This window comes from Stylophora pistillata, chromosome 2 (assembly GCF_964205215.1).
Source record: "Stylophora pistillata chromosome 2, jaStyPist1.2, whole genome shotgun sequence".
NCBI lineage: Eukaryota > Metazoa > Cnidaria > Anthozoa > Scleractinia > Pocilloporidae > Stylophora > Stylophora pistillata.
Window position 1 is genome coordinate 8,010,449 of NC_142520.1, and position 16,752 is coordinate 8,027,200.

Consider the following 16,752-nt stretch of genomic DNA (forward strand, 5'->3'; position numbering starts at 1 on the left):
CAAGCTTAGAGGGCAAATGTGGACATGAAGATACATCCTATTATTTTTTATATTGCGCATCAATAAAACAGTTTTGTGACCTTGTTTATGGTCCTAAACAGCATTTGAAACCGGCTTTTTCAGATTACTATGGCTGGGTACTATAAAACAATTTTTTTTCTTCCATATAAAAAGGTGAAACTCTTAGAGTCTGCTCTTTTCCGCTGGTCTATTTACTACTTTCCGGGAGGCTAATCTGAAGACAAATACCGACGCCGACGGGCTGAGGTTATTGCTTGAAAACCGTCATTTTCATTTTGCATTACATGGCGAAACTAGCTAGTAAAATATTGCAAAAACGAATGGGTGGGTTTTAGAGTGAAATGACCTTGAGATAGTTTTGATGACTAACCCATTTTGTGTTAAAGGTCGTAGTGGCATTGCTCAAGGGTTCTGATCGGCATACCTTGGAATTCCAGAGTGAAGCATCCAGAGAAAATGATGGAAATAATATCGAAATACTTTTAGAGAAGACCAGGGTCAAAATGGCAGAGAAAGGTAAGCCAGCACAGTTATTTGAGCCGTGAGGATCCTTTGAAAATTAGAAATTTGATTTAAGTAGAACCATATTTTTTCCGTGTCAACTGGTGTTATGTTAATGCTCTAAAAAAACCGAAATTTTTGCTTAAATAGCTAAGTAAACAGACTCACAGTGAATAGTTGACTGCAAGAGTTACATTTGCAGTTCCTGTTGTATTTGATACCAAAAAGTTACTATCTCGAGCTAGACTTTACGATAAATTTCTATTCCATTTTATTATTTTGAAAGCTTAGTGAAGAAAAGAGTCAGTATCTTTCGATATTAATTGGTTATTTTTTCACTTTTGTATTAAACAGGTGCAAAGGATTCTTAAAATTGAATTTAACCGGAGACTAGATTTCAAAAATTTGCATTACATTTAGTTTCATGCATAATGAGTTAGCAAAAGAAGGCTGATTTGGACTCAAAACAACACATGCGGAAAGCTTTTCCTTTTAGCGGGAGACTGATCTAAAGAGAAGATGTTAAAAAATAAATTCCTATTGAACTGATAGTGTGAGAGGGAGCTTTATACTAATGCTCACCTTATAAAAATTGGGAAAAAAAAACAGAATTTGTTGAACGTAACGGTGACAGAAACTTTAACCACACGGAAAGAGAGATGTTGACGAAAGTATGTCAGATATGGGGAACAGTTCTAGTATCAATAACCTGATGGGTGAGTACCAAAGTTCTTTTATAAACATAAATTTAGTTCATTTAGTACCACAAGCATACTCCGAAAAGAATAACTTCATTAGAGTTCCCTAATAGGACTCGAAGATTTTGCCCTCACGACGGCCTCTGGAGAAAAATAAGGACGGGGAGAGAGATAAAACCTTTGAAGTTCTCATCTACCTGTATTACGAGGACGTAATTTGAGAAACCGGTGTATTATTATTAATGAGCTCAGTATAGATAACTCATGTTAGCTAGAAGCCCAATTCAACTTAAGTAGATTTTTAAGGTGAACATCTTTCGCAGCCATGTAAATTAAGGTTTATTTCAAGCCTGTTGAATTAGATCAAAGATATGGATTCTGCGGAATGATCAAAATAAACGCATGCGTACTGGACAACTTATCTAAACTATATTTTGAAAAAACACAAATTGAGGACTCTGCGAGAAGACGGATTGTTATTCTCCTTTCTTTCTTCTTTCTGAATTCTCAGCTTTTATCTCTTTGTTGATTTATCAACCTCCTGTCGTTGTGCAAATGACAGTTGAAAAATTGACACTGTTAAGCAGAAAACATTGTACCTCTCCAGTAGTGGTGACCTAACTGTAAAACTTCTCACAGTAATTTTTAGAATTTGGAAAGAAAATCCATTGTAGATAGACTTCAGACGCTAATCCCATAGGAGCCGTCTACAAGGCAGTCCCCCCTAAAAAAAAATTTTGTTCATAAATTTCCCGTGAAGGACTTAAAAAAAACGCTGAGACGTTTTACTTCCACCTGTCTCAAAATGAGAGCTGAAGTTTATTCTGGAAAAAAATGTTGTTTCCCTTGCTATATCTGATTTCTTAAAAAATGAAAGTGAATAAAGAAACTGATATATAATGTTTTTTTGCAGATGAGTTCAGCACGTGAGAAGACACACGGGTCTTGCTCTGTAAGTATCTCGGAGAGCTCCATACAATTCCTTATAATAAAATTACTAACGAAACTTAATATATGTACCCTGAGGCTTCATCATTTAGAAACAAAAAGATTAAGACAACTTTCTGCTCTGTCATTACACGTCGTGTGCAACCCTATGGAGAGAGTTTTAATATTTTTGATGGAACACTTTATCCGAATGATAATTTCATTTTTATCACGTATGTTTTACCCAAACTTCAAACGGGTGGTAAAAGGAGAAATGCGAGGAAATTTTTAGCGGAAAGATCTGACGTCAATGATTTGCATAATGGTCAATTTGCCGCATATGCCTACACTGAAAGCACCTGGTTCCAACTTATCTTTCGAAAAGTTGTGAAAAGATAATTCTCACAAGCCTTTCATACCGAGAAAGAACATTTTGAAAGATCCTCAACGACAGCAAATTTGACTAAAGGCTTTCTTTGGTTCAGTTGACAGTTGCTCAACACATACAATGGAACACAAAATGATGATCACTAGAAGCTGCCAGTTATGGGGAATGCTCGTGTTATCAACAACTCTCCTAAGTGAGTACGAAAGCTTTTTTCAAAAGATTTATCAATATATATCATAAGTATACCCGGAGAAGTCGATCCTATGGATTTCCGAATAATATTTGCAAATAAAAAATGAAAAATAGTTTTAGAAATCGGGCGAAACCACCTGAGAGCGCTAGAACTTATAGTGGTGTTAAATTAAACAAGTTTGCCCTTCATCACAGCTGACAACATCGACATCCATTACGAAGCATTACAGTTTTACCAACCGAAACATGACCACCTACCAAACTAATTATTCTCAACCATAACAAGCGACTAAAATGTCTAGCACGGTAAGAAGGAATCCACGAACCGAGCCAAGTTCAAGCGCACACTAAAACAAAAGATCGAAACTATAACTTTGTCAAAATAACACGTAGAGGAAAAAAGGCGAGACTTAACAAAACAGAAGGTAAACCTAAAAATACTCGAAATAGCAATCCTTTAAAATACTCTACAACATCTTTTCAAATTGGCTTTTGGTTCCTTGAGTTTTCATTTTAATGAGTTGTAAAATATTTCCTTCAAAAGGACACCCGTATCCTGCAGAAATGAATGATTTACACCCCAAACACTGAATAAAAAAAGAAAAAAAAATTGGTATAGAACTTGTGTTTTCTCATGACAACAGTATGATATCAGTCGTCGATTTTAATTGTCCCATTTCTCGATGAATTTGCTCTGTAAAGTGAATAGTTTCCGAATGGAAAAACCTTAAGATTTCTGTTTATAATAAATTATTTCATCTGAATAGTTCTTCATCGCTTAATTGATCCATAAATACAATATTGAGGTGAAATACCTCAGTTGCAATTACAAATTTCAGTTTTCGCTACCATTAAGTTCAATTCTTCGGAGATAATGTATAATCAGTGAAAATCAACTAATACAAGAGCAATGCTCCCATTTGTAAAGCATACCCGTATATTTATTTCCAGAAAAAATTAAACTTTAAAAAAATACAATATTGAGGCGAAGTAGCTCAGTTGCATTCACAAACTACAGTTTTCATTACCATCCAATTCAATTCTTCGGAGATGTTGCATAATGAGTGAAAAACAACTAAAACAACAACTGTAACTACATAGATTAAACGAACCAACGTACCTAAGGCTGGTAGTTCTTTACTAACTTCAACTGAAGACGTAAAACCAAAACAAACGCAAAAATTACACTTAAGACTCGATACAAACATCTGTCGAGCGACGCTGCACAAAAACACATGAAATAAATTGGAAATAAACCTCAAAACAAAAACTTATCGAGCTTAAGACATAAAACATACACACCGTTATCTTGTCCAGCCTTAAGGATCGCGATAGCAAGACAAAGAAAGCACGCTGAACGAGCGTGAATCTACCGAAACTTGTGTCGAACTTACGACTACTTTTGTTCAAAAACGCACTGGTCACGTGACTAAAAAGACGCGAAAAGTAACCGCGCGGGGACTGGACTGGCTACAGTCACAACAACAATGTTGCCATTTGTAAAGCATACCTGTATATCTGTCTGCAGAAAATATCCAACTTTGGTCCGATGGAGAAGCAAACATTTTTACCTCACGAGTAATTGTCTAATTCATAACAGAGCTTGCGGCGCGTACAGCGAAGACCTGTTCTTAAACAAAAACAAAAACAAAAAATGGTGGTAGCACACCAAGCCGAAAAAAAAAACTGTTCCTCGCGTGACCATATGTCCGCATTCAATGGGAAAGATGTATAATCCGTCAAATAACAGTAAAGCACAGAGGAGGTTTTGCGATGTTATGTTATATTTTTAGTCTGTCATAAGGTTTGGAATTTTATTATAATTTAGTGTATTGACCGACTCCTCTACGCCCCCTCCCTCCCCTCCCTTCCCGCTTATCCTGATTCCTATTCCAAGGAAGTTATTAGCATACGATGTAAACGTTAGCAACTACAACACGCAGCCTCATTTCTTTGATGGATGGATGGATGGTATTGTTTTTTTTTTTTTTTTTCATTTAACAGATAGGACACTTGCAAAAGCTTTCGATAGGGAAAATACTAATTCGTAAAACCGAGACATCTACCTTTAAACACGATTCCTGAACTATTTTCATTAACCGCGTATTTTATCAACCTTCAATATCCTTCTTATTACAAAATGCAAACGAATAAAGCTATTTCAGTATCTTCAATAACTTGTTTTAATGAAGCCAACCATTGCTCCACATCTGGTGGAAATAATCTGTAGCCTCATTGGTCTGTTTCTAAAGAAAAGAAAATAATTGTGACTTATGTCAGTAAGAAGCGATGGATTATTGTTTTGTCCATTACACGCTATCTCCTTTAAAACGTTAGACAATCTGCTGCACTTGGGTTGTTATCAAATCAAGAAGTATGTCACATAAACATATCGGCCTCTACTAGAAGGAACTTCAGCATATCATAAGCTTGATGAACTGGGTGATAACTGGGCTTCAATCCAGTAAAATGTTCACAGCACTGTCCATACATTGTGCGCTGAGTAAGTACAAACTCTACTTTATTCAGTGGTTATGCTCTAGAACTGAATGGGAAGTAGTGAACGCTTAGGTAAAGATATCTTGGTATTGGAACATCCTGTAACCCCAAGCGAAATCCAACTGGAAAGAAGATTTTATCGGCGGCTTTTATTCGGTTCTCTCGACAAAACAAATTAAACTTTGTCGATGTCTGTTCTTGACTTTTGCTATACTTGAAAAGAATACAGGTAATGAAGATAAATATACAAATAAAAGCAAAGGAAGGGATGTGTTTAAGCTTGTTTCGGAATGCAGTTTTAGTTTTGTTAAGACGTAAAATCATTTGGAAACAGTTAACCACAATGAAAAAATTACGCGGTTATGAAGTTAAAATGCATGATATAATTCGTTGGGTAGGGTCCCAGATCACAACAGCCTAGTTACCTACCTGTTGAAGTTGCTGTAACAAGTTGTCAGCCAACAAGTACACATTGTAAGATCTTCTTCGGACAAAAACGAATCAAGTTCATCGTTTGAAACTTATTCAAACGTATTTTCACAATTGATGCCGTCAGCGACAATCAACTTGTGACGTGCTTATCTTTTATTGCCCTTTAAATTAAGTTCCTGCCTCGTCGACTTTGCATCAACTTGAGTTGTTGAATGTTTTTCTATAAACGGACGCCAAAGCATTTATTAGAATGTCCCCGTCGCCAATTCATCGATGAATTTTTGGGATGAAACCGGCTAAGTTGCAATTAAACATTTGCATTGCTAATTCACAATGTTCATTTCCATTCGCTTCACTTTTTTATTTTAGATGTTGCATTGATAAAAAAACAAGTAATAATCTCAACTGGTGCAAAATATGCCTGTTAATTATGCCCTACTATGCCATTTAAATTACATAGGGTCAAGGGAACGCGCGAAATTTGACACAGTAGTACAGTGAAGAATAAGGCAAAAATTTGGTCGGATACTGGAGCAACAAGCCGGACAATGTTTGGCCTCTTCCAACGAAATTTCTTCAGATAAGCAATAACTGTGAGAATCTTTTCAAGATAACTTTTGAGCTTTAAGGAAAGTAAAATCAAAGGAAAGAGATAAATGCAGATGGAAGCTGTTCTGCTCATTGTTCTTCAAATCATACTTTTTGCAGCACGGAACCGTTATCAACATCTTAGGTCAAAAACGTTTTCTGTGTTTGCTTTCAGGGCTTGACTCTATGAACAAGAGAGATTGCCTCTTTTGACTTCTTTCTTGTTTTTTAACCAGATACCTTGAATAGACATTAAAGCCAAGACTCTCATCGCTTTCGTCGTGAAATCTTAAAACGACAACCGGTAAATTGAACCACTTTATGTTTAGCACGTAGACCGATCCCGCATAGGCGAAGATACATCTAAAAAATTAATGGTTCAATTGTTTGTAATTTTTTTTCCATGTCGAACCAAGCATTAACTAATGTGGCAATAATTTCAGATAAAAATTTTTTTAAAATATTGAAACACTTTTTTCTTGCGGTAAAAGTCATTGTGGTTGAATATTAGTCAAGTTAAAATCTCTATATTTCAGTTGCATGTGCTGATCTTTGCTATCTGTCTGCATCTAAACTCTTCTGTAAATGAAGAGAAATAAAGAGAAAAGTCCCTATACTTGACACACGCCTCCCCTCCCTCTCCTCCCGCAAGCTTATCCCAGTTCTCATAACGTTGAGTAACTGAAGGACTCCTTCTTCCCCTGGTATCTACATGTATTCCAGATGGATCCCGCTGGTGAAGTTATTTTTACCAATTACAACGCGCTGCTTTATTTCTTATATGATGGATGGTGCAAAATTATTTCTATCCGTGCAGAGAGGCTACTAAATATAGTTTCCGCAAAGAAGTACTGTAATTCATAAAAGACAACCACCCATAAACGTGACTCCTGAACTAGCTTGTCATTAAAAATGTATTTAATCCACCTACTATCCTAACTGATAGAGCGATTTTAAAATCGTGATTGGTTTTATGAAGTGTAGATTGCTCCTCAGAGGGTAAAAATAGCCTCTAGCCTTATGGCAGCATACTTTATGGAAGGAAAAATTTTGATTACCTATAGCTATGCCAGTAAGAAGCGATCCTGTATGATGTCCGTTATACATTACCTCCTTCGAAAAAAGTTTGTGATACGTTGAAAATCTGTTGAATGTGCGTTGTTACCGATACAAGAACCAACATAACTAATACCGACATCTACCAGTGGAAACTGTTGCATATCGAAAGCTTGATGAATGGAGCTAAGAGCGGGCCTCATTCCAGTAAAATTTTCACATCCCTGTCAATACACTGTACACTGAGTAAGTACAATCTATACAACCTTTGCTAGTTATGTCATAGAAATTTAAAGCAAGTAGCGGATGATTAGATGTAGGTATTTTGGCATTGGAAGATCCTGTAGCCCGCAGTGCTAACAAACAGGGAAAACAAAACGAGATGTGATTGGTGGCTTTTATAAAACTCTGTCTCTCTCAGAAAGAGAATAGATCAAACTTTGTTGATGTCTGTTCTTGAATTTTATTACACTTGAAAATAACAAAGATCACAAAAATAAACAGATAAATAAAAGCAAAGGAAGAGATATGTTCAAGGTGTTTTTTTTCTATGTGTCATTTTAATTTTGGTTTTGTTGAGAAGGAAAATGATTTGGAAACAGTTAAAAATAATAACACAATTATGTGGCTCTAAAATTGAAATGGTTGTTTTAATTCATGTTTGTTGTGTCTTTAACTGAAGTTCGGAGCAACACATCAGTTTAATTGTTGACACGCATAATGAGTTAAAAAAGATTAACCAAAATGACGTAATTATGCACTTTTAAATTTGAAATAGACGACAATAATTCATGATTGTTATGTTTCGACGTGATATGCAACACCTTTCAGAACTAATACGTAGGATCTCAGAAACACAGTAGATTCGTTACGAACTTTCTAAAAGTTATACTGTGACAGATGTCAGCCGAGAAGTTCGTATCTGACCTCTTTCGTGGTAAAACAAAGTTCGTCCTTTCGAAATACGTCAGACGCTTCTTCAGTGGAATGAAATAATCTTGTGAAAAAGGAAAAGAGAATTTCATTCGACCTCCCCTCATCATCTTGTTGCATAGAATCCAGGACGCGAGTTTCTACGAGGAATTTTTACAATGAAGGCCATCAGCGACCGATCATCTCATGACAGGTTTATCTTTACGTTATCTTTTTAATTCGGCCTCTGCCTCCTTGACTTTTCATTTTATTAATCATGTAAAATGTTTTCCTTCAAAAGGACACCTGTATACTACAGAAATGATTGAATTCCACCCAAATACTGATTGAAGAAAAGAAAAAAAAAGTTGTGCAATGCTAATGTTTTGCATCGATCCCATAACAGCAGTATGACATCATTCGTCCATTTTAACTGTTCTATTTCTTAATTAATTCGCATTGTACAGTGGATAGTTTCCTAAGAGAAAATCTTAATATCCATATTTATAACAGATTATTTCATCTGAGCAGTTCTCCATCGTTTAATTGATCCATAAATACGATGCTCAGCCGAAATAGTTCATTTGCATTCACAAATTACAGTTTTATTCATTACCATTCAATTCAATTCTTCAGAGATGTTGCATAATCATTGAAAAACAACTAACACAACAATAATGCTGCCACTTGTAAAGCATACCTGTATATTTGTCTGCAGAAAATATCCAATTTTGCTGCTATCGAGAAGCAAACATTTTTTAACTCAAGTGTAATTGTCTAATTCATAGCGGAGCTTGCGGCGCGTGCAACGAAAATCTATTCTTAAAACAAAAAAAAACAAAACAAAACAAAACAAAAAAAAAAATTGGCGGTAGCACATCAAGTCAAGTATATGATCGTATTCAATGGAAAAGACGTAAAATCCATTATGAAACAGTGTAGCACTGAGGAAGTTTAATTTTGCGATGTTATGTTATATTTTCAGTCTGTCATTAGGTTTGGGATCTTATTATAGTTTAGAGTGTTCACCGACTCCTCTACGTCCCCACCCTCCCCTCCCATCGTGCTTATCCTGATTCCCATGCCGACGAAGTTATTTGCATACGATGTAACATAGCCTAACATAACATAATCTTGTAGACGTCAACAACTACAACGAGCTATTTTTTTTTCCATTTAAAAGATGGGACATTTGCAATAACTTTCGATAGGTTAAATATTAAATTGCAAAAGTCATCTACCTTTAAACATGATTCCTTGGAACTATTTTCATTAACCGCGTAATCTACCAACCTTTTACTATCTGCGCTTTTACAAAACGTAAGCGAATAAAGCTATTTTTGTATCTTGAATTTTTTGTTTTATTGAAGCAAACCATTGCTCCACAACTGGTGGAATTAGCCTCTAGCCTCATTGGTCCGTTTATAAAGAGAAGAAAATAATTGTGACTTATGTCAGTAAAAAGTGATCGAGTATTGTTTTGTCCATTACACACAATCTCCGTTAAAACGTTATAAAATCTGTTGCGCTTGAGTTGTTATCAAGTGGGCTTCAATCCGGTACAATGTTTACAGCACTTTCAATACCTTGTGCGCTGAGTAAGTACAAACTCTACTTTATCCAGTGGTTATGCTCTGGAAATGTATGGGAAGTACTGGATTGTTAGATTAAGATATCTCGGCATTGGAACATCCTGTAACCCCAAGCGAAATCCAACCAGAGAGAAGATATTAGGCTCTCTCGGCGAAACCGATTTTTTAACGTCTGTTCTTGACTTTTATTATACTTGAAAAGAATATAGGTAATAAAGATAAATATATAAATTGAAACAAAGGAAGAGGGGTGTTAAAGCTTGTTTCGGACTATAGTTATTAGTTTTGTGATGACGTAAAATGATTTGGAAACAATTAACCACAATGACAAAATTGCGCGGTTATGAAATCGAAATTCACGATATAATTCATGGTTATTGTGTCATAAATGACGTTCGGTGAAATACCTTTCAGAAATAACATGTAGGCTCTCAGAACACAATGGCCTGGTTAGCTACCTTCTGAAGTTGCTGTGACGAGATGTCAGCCGACAAGCACATATTGTTAGATCTACTCCGCACAAAAACGAATTAAGTTCATCATTTAAAACTTATGACAATCTTGCACGAAAAGGGAAGGGTGTTCACCCGAGCTCATTCTATAAACAGGCTCTATAGAAAACAATGATTGCGATAGGCAGATGGCAAGTTTGGATAAGAAATTTTCAAAATTAGTTAATGCCGGTAGCGACAGTCAATTGTGTCGCTTTAATTTTTTTTTATTTCCATCACTTTAGATTAATCAGATACAATGAAATATATGAAGTTCATATATTTTGAACTGCGGTATTAGATACGTATGATGCACGATCCTCGCAGTAGATAGCGTTATTTAAGCAATAGCGAAAATCAGACCTGAAAAAAAAAAAAAAACAATCAGGCCTGTACGGGATTCGAACCACTGACCTCTGCGATACTAATGCAGCGCTCTACCAATTGAGCTAACAAGCCAACTGGGAGCAGGCCGTTAAGTTGATTCGTAATAAACCCGTGAAAGTGATAAATCAGATACAATGAAATATATGAAGTTCATATATTTTGAACTGCGGTATTAGATACGTATGATGCACGATTCTCGCAGTAGATAGCGCTATGTAAGCAATTACGAAAATCAGACCTGAAAAAAAAAAAAAAAATCAGGCCTGTACGGGATTCGAACCACTGACCTCTGCGATACTAGTGCAGCGCTCTATCAATTGACCTATTTTTTTTTCAGGTCTGATTTTCGCTATTGCTTAAATAGCGCTATCTACTGCGAGGATCGTGCATCATACGTATCTAATACCGCAGTTCAAAATATATGAACTTCATATATTTCATTGTATCTGATTTATCACTTTCACGGGTTTATTACGAATCAACTTAACGGCCTCCTCCCAGTTGGCTTGTTAGCTCAATTGGTAGAGCGCTGCACTAGTATCGCAGAGGTCAATGGTTCGAATCCCGTACAGGCCTGATTTTTTTTCAGGTCTGATTTTCGCTATTTCTTAAATAGCGCTATCTACTGCGAGGATCGTGCATCATACGTACTTTAGATTAAGTTGTTGCTTCCTCGACTTTTCATCGACTTGAGTTGTAAAGCATTTTTCTCTAAACGGAAGCCAAAGATCGTTAGAACTTAATGAGTTTTACCCCGAGTGCAGTATTCATGTTTTCCATCGATCCCCGGGGCAAAAATATGACATCACTCATCGATTTCAATATTTTTTTTTTCAGTGAATTCGCTACGTTTAGCTTCAAAATTATAAATCTAGATATAGTAGAGATCAATTCTGTTTAACGTTTCGTCGTCGTTTAATTCATCGATAAAATTTTGCGGTGAAACCGGTTATGTTGCTTTTAGTTATTTACCTTACTAATTCACAACTTTAATTTCCTTTCGAGTCATTTATTTTTTGTAGATCTTGTCTTGATAAAAACAGGCAATGATCCTAACTGGCGCAAAATAGTCCTGTTAACCATGCCTCTTCTATGCCATTTAAACCATCTAACGTCGAGGGAACGTTCAAAATTTGACAGAGTAGTATAATGATAGAAATGTTTGCCGATGACTCCACTGCCTACATCATTGGAAACTCTATTGACTCTATTTCAACCCAAATTCAAATTCTCTTGCATCAACTACTTACCTGGTCTAAATTAAACTCCATGTTCATCCATCCAGCCAAGTCTGAAGTCATGTTTATCTCAAAAATACCATTCATCGGCCCAATTAGACAAATCACAATATACGATAAACCAGTCAACTGTGTTTTCAGCTCATCTTGCTTAGGAGTCAAACTTGACAACAAGCTTAATTGGTCTCCTCATATTAAAATGGTGAACTCAAACTTCAATGCAAAGATTTCTAAGCTTAAACAGATGAGGACCTTCAACCGATCCACTCTGGATTCTATTTATTTCAAAGGTATTCTGCCAAGCTTAACTTATTGTATATCTTTGTGGGGATCTTCCAACCTGTTGGCCGACCTCGAGGATTCGCACATCCGTGCTGCCAGACTGATTCACAAGATCAGCACAAATATCCCAAAACATGAAGTTCTTAGCATAGCAAAATGGACGTCTATACATTACATGTATAAGAGAAGACTTGCCTGTATTGCATACCAGGCCTTTCACAACCTAGCTCCTGACAACATAAACAGTTTATTCACAAAGCACCAGACTTCATACAATTTAAGAGATAACTTAAGATTTGCTCTTAAATGTCCTAAATCCAAAGCCCTGCACAATTTTTTCATTCATCGCGCTAGTATTGTTTGGAATTGCCTACCTAGTCAGTTAAAGTCTAAGCCTAGTTACTCTTCTTTTAAGGCTAGTATTAAGAAATTCTATAAATGCATTGACCAAATTAATTTCGGCTCAAACTCCACTGCTACCAACAATATCAGTGACGAATTTAAGTACTACTGATATCTAGTTTGCCATCTTGTTATCTTATTGTTATTATTATTATTATTATTACAATTATGATTTATTTAAAATTTTTTAACTTCAATTTTATCTTTGTATTTATTTTCCTTCAAATGCATTGTTTGAGTTAATTTGACTCATACTAATATATATATATATATATTTACTTACTTATCCTACCCATATATATAATGTATTATTGATATGTATGATTATTCATTCTATGTGACGTATATATTTTTAGCTGTTTATTAGTAGATAGCAGGTTCACATCAGCATTAGTTGCCATTTCCTAGACCTGCTTTACCAAATAAAGGATGTATGTATGCATGCATGTAAGGAAAAAGTGCCATCGGAAAGCGGAACAACAAAGTGGTTGCACAGAACAATCAATAGTTTGACTTTTTTGGTTTTTTTAGAAACAAGTTTCTGAGAACATCATACTTTTTTTCTGTTCCTCATAAAGAACGCTTTAATATGACTGACTGGTCCTCAAATTTCAGCAACAATCAAGGATATATCGATAAAATAAAGTTAAAAGGCAGTAGCATTTGCTTTGCTCCAAGGATGTGACGTCGCTGCTCAAAAGGAATCAGCGCTCATCCCGGTTATTTCGAGGCATAGTTGCGGACTGAGTCTAAGCCGGATGATGTTTTGCCATCTTTCACCGAAATTTCTTGAGATAGGGAATATCTGTGAAAATCATTTCAAAATACGTTTTTATCGTTAAGGAAAACAAAATCAAAGCGAAGAGATAGATACAGATGGAAGCTGTTCTGCTTATAATTCTTCAAATAATACTTTTTGCAGCATGGAACCGCTTAAACAATGTTAGGTCAAAATTTTTTCTGTGTTTGTTGGCAGTACTTGACTCTATAAACAAGGGAGATTGCTTCTTTCGCTTTCTTTCTTTTTTTTTTTCAACCAAATACCTTGAACAAACGTTTGGATGGCGACTTAGATCCATAAACAGCTCTGAACAAACGATCTCCAACGCTCTCCAAAGGTACAGTTGTTTTCTGCATTTTAAGCTTTGGTGTTTAAGATTGATTATGTCAGCGAAAAGTCCTATTGTCTTATTGACCTATAGCGTTTCATAGCGTTACTACTGTAAGGAGGTTCCCTATGTTTCATATGCAGTATGTACTCACGATCAATCGGGTTTTAAATCTACTTTCCTAAGAAAATGAAAATTAACTAATCGTAAGTATTATATGGTAAGTCTACTATCTTGATTACTGAATGAAGGATAGTTGAACGAGACTATGATAGGAGTCACCTGATCAATAAATAAGTCTATCTTGCGTGAAGCGGCACGCCGGTAAGCTGTAAAGCAAAAGGCGGTCGAACGTTAGGTGGTGTTCATACGCCTGTGTGACTCCTTCAACTCGATGTCGCACAAAGTTTAACTCTTATTAGGATATCTCAGAACGACTTTCCTCTGCGATGTGATAATAAGGGCAAGTTTTAAAATATCATTTCCCCATCTGCAATTTTTGCAAAGCCGGATGAGATTGTTTCTTTGCGCGCACTATGTTCTCTGTCTTTTTAAATATACTTTCTCTCCCGCAGAAAATAACTTCAGAGATACGTTTCTCAAAACCTACATCTAGGTATAGTGTATTAATTACGACCCCTCTCCCGCCAAAAAATAGACAAAATACCAAAATTGCATTTCATCCGGGTATGTAGTCAATGAACTAATTGAACCCGCAATAAAGTGCTCCGACAGAATATCATTTGTGAGAAGGGTGCTCTTAAATCTTACTTTTGGAAACGCTTTACGATTTTGACACTACTTTGAGAAATAAAGGCAAATGCAAGTCTTGAGCTCGCAGTTAGGTGAATCACTGCATAAACTACGTCACTATCAACAGAATATACCGCAGCATTGTTATCTCTGAGATACCCTGGTATATAGTTTATGCGCTCCAAATAGTCGGTTAACATTTTTCTCGCGAAGGACACTCGTTTTTACAATTTTTCCCACAGCTCCCTAGGGAAGGAAATAAAAGTTATCGGCAGAGGCTAAAGATCACGTAGCAAATAAAATGCGCTACGATGCATCAGTACCAGTCCAACTAGAAATTTAATAAAGTTTGTCATTCATTCAAACGTTATTCTTGGTATAATAATCGATGCATTTGCTCATTTTCTCTTCTGCAGTCATCCTTCCTTTAATGATGGAGTTGCAAGGAACAGGTGAGGAAGTGTAATTCAAATTTTATGTATCTGAAAATGAATAGGAAAAATATTATGAGGCTGATTCATCAATACATTTTGATTATTTACAATAATCAGTCATAGATGTTCCGTTGGTACATCAGTCCGACTGTGGATCTAAACGTGCGTTGAAGAAACTAAACAATAACTGAACAAGAACAAACAAAGACTAACAGCACTTTCACCTGATCTCCCTAATTTTTACCCTTAAAACTTAAGGTGATTCCACAGTATTGCATTGCGCATCCCGTATTGTGCATAAAAATCACGCAATCGGGTGAAAAAGCGCGCGCATTTCGAGAACGCGATATTGCTTTTCAATCAATGGAGCAGGTAAAAAGGTACAATGGTCCTCAGCTCTTGAACGAGCACGTTGACCTGTATTTCTTATTGCATAATTTTGGTGTACACATTATCCCGTTTAAACTGGAGGATATTAAAAAAATCGTCGACGGTAAAAAATATACAACTAAAAGTGTGCAGAAATCCTGCTGATGATGCAAATTATGACCTCGAAAGCGACAATTAGAGGATCGTTTCGTTTCGATGTGTTTAAATTGCGTAACTTTTCCACAAGTCAATCTCTTTTTTATTTGCAACATGTGCCTCGAGTTATTGCAAAATGTACCGTGAGCCGATGAAATGACACGTGTGGTTAGAGCCAGCAAAGGCATATATGGGGTGTACAGGCACAAGCACGATGATCTTTCTTTTTTATTGTATTTTTCGAAACACACGCTGGTAAAGAACATTTATTTTCTAAGGAATCACCTTAAACCTAATTCTAATTTTTGCTTCAGTGAAGTAACGAGTTCCGGTGCTCATTGTTAGTTAGGCGTGAATATTATTATTATTATTATTATTATTATTATTATTATTATTATTATTATTAATATTATTAATACAGACAGTATTTTTCGTCTCCATTTTCATCAATATCACTATTGCTATCATCCTCATGATCTAAATATCTGTATTTTTTCTTTTATTCACTTATATATTTATGTTTCTCATAGCAAGTCTATGTACCCATTTCAAAAATTCTTCGTACATCTTTACAAAATGGGGAAGATTTTATTGGGATAACCATCACTTCTGCTCCTGTCATGGAGGAGGCCTTGTTTCCATCGAAACCGATGAAGAATGGAAATTTATCAAGGGTGAGATTCAAAAACGTAATAGTTGGAATACCAGTGCGTGGCGTATTGGTTTAAGCAAGCAGTTGGGGGCTTGGAGATGGGAGAGTGGAGAACCACTGAATATTTTGAAATGGCGAGATTCTGAGCCAAATGGTAACGACGACTCAGCGGAAATATCCAAGAATGGAGGCCTTTTTAACGGTATCTCTTACCGTGATGAAGTTGCGTTCATCTGTGAATTTCCTGAGGGTAAGTAAACATTCCACCCATAAAGTATATTAAGTGCTAAACCATTTCAGCTTAGCCCTGGTCCCGTAAAAAATTATTTCGATGATTATTTTTGAGAGGTAATTATATTGCTCTCGCAATATCGAAAGCCTTTCTTAACTTGAATGTGTAAGCGGTAAAGAAACTGTTTAGTGCGTACTAGCGGTTTCGAATTAGGATAACTCACACTTGTATTTTTTTTTTTCAGCTCGTTCTGATCAAATTAGGGAGAAGAGGCGGCTCAGGCTGCTAGTCAACCTTGTTATAAGTGTCATACAAAAAGTACAATAACCGCATGAGCTTACAGATAGTCTTAATGCAATAATTCAAAATAGAATATCCGAAATAGAAGACGTCGCAGTGAAGAAATATGTGTCAAGTACTACTCCTGGTAAGAGCTGCTTT

At 36.0% G+C, this 16,752-nt stretch overlaps 1 protein-coding gene across 12 annotated transcripts in view; it reads right to left on the reverse strand.

Moving 5' to 3' along the window:
* Window positions 1-16,752, reverse strand: part of LOC148736918 (uncharacterized) — a 700,731-nt gene that overhangs the window by 557,912 nt on the left and 126,067 nt on the right. The window lies entirely within an intron of this gene.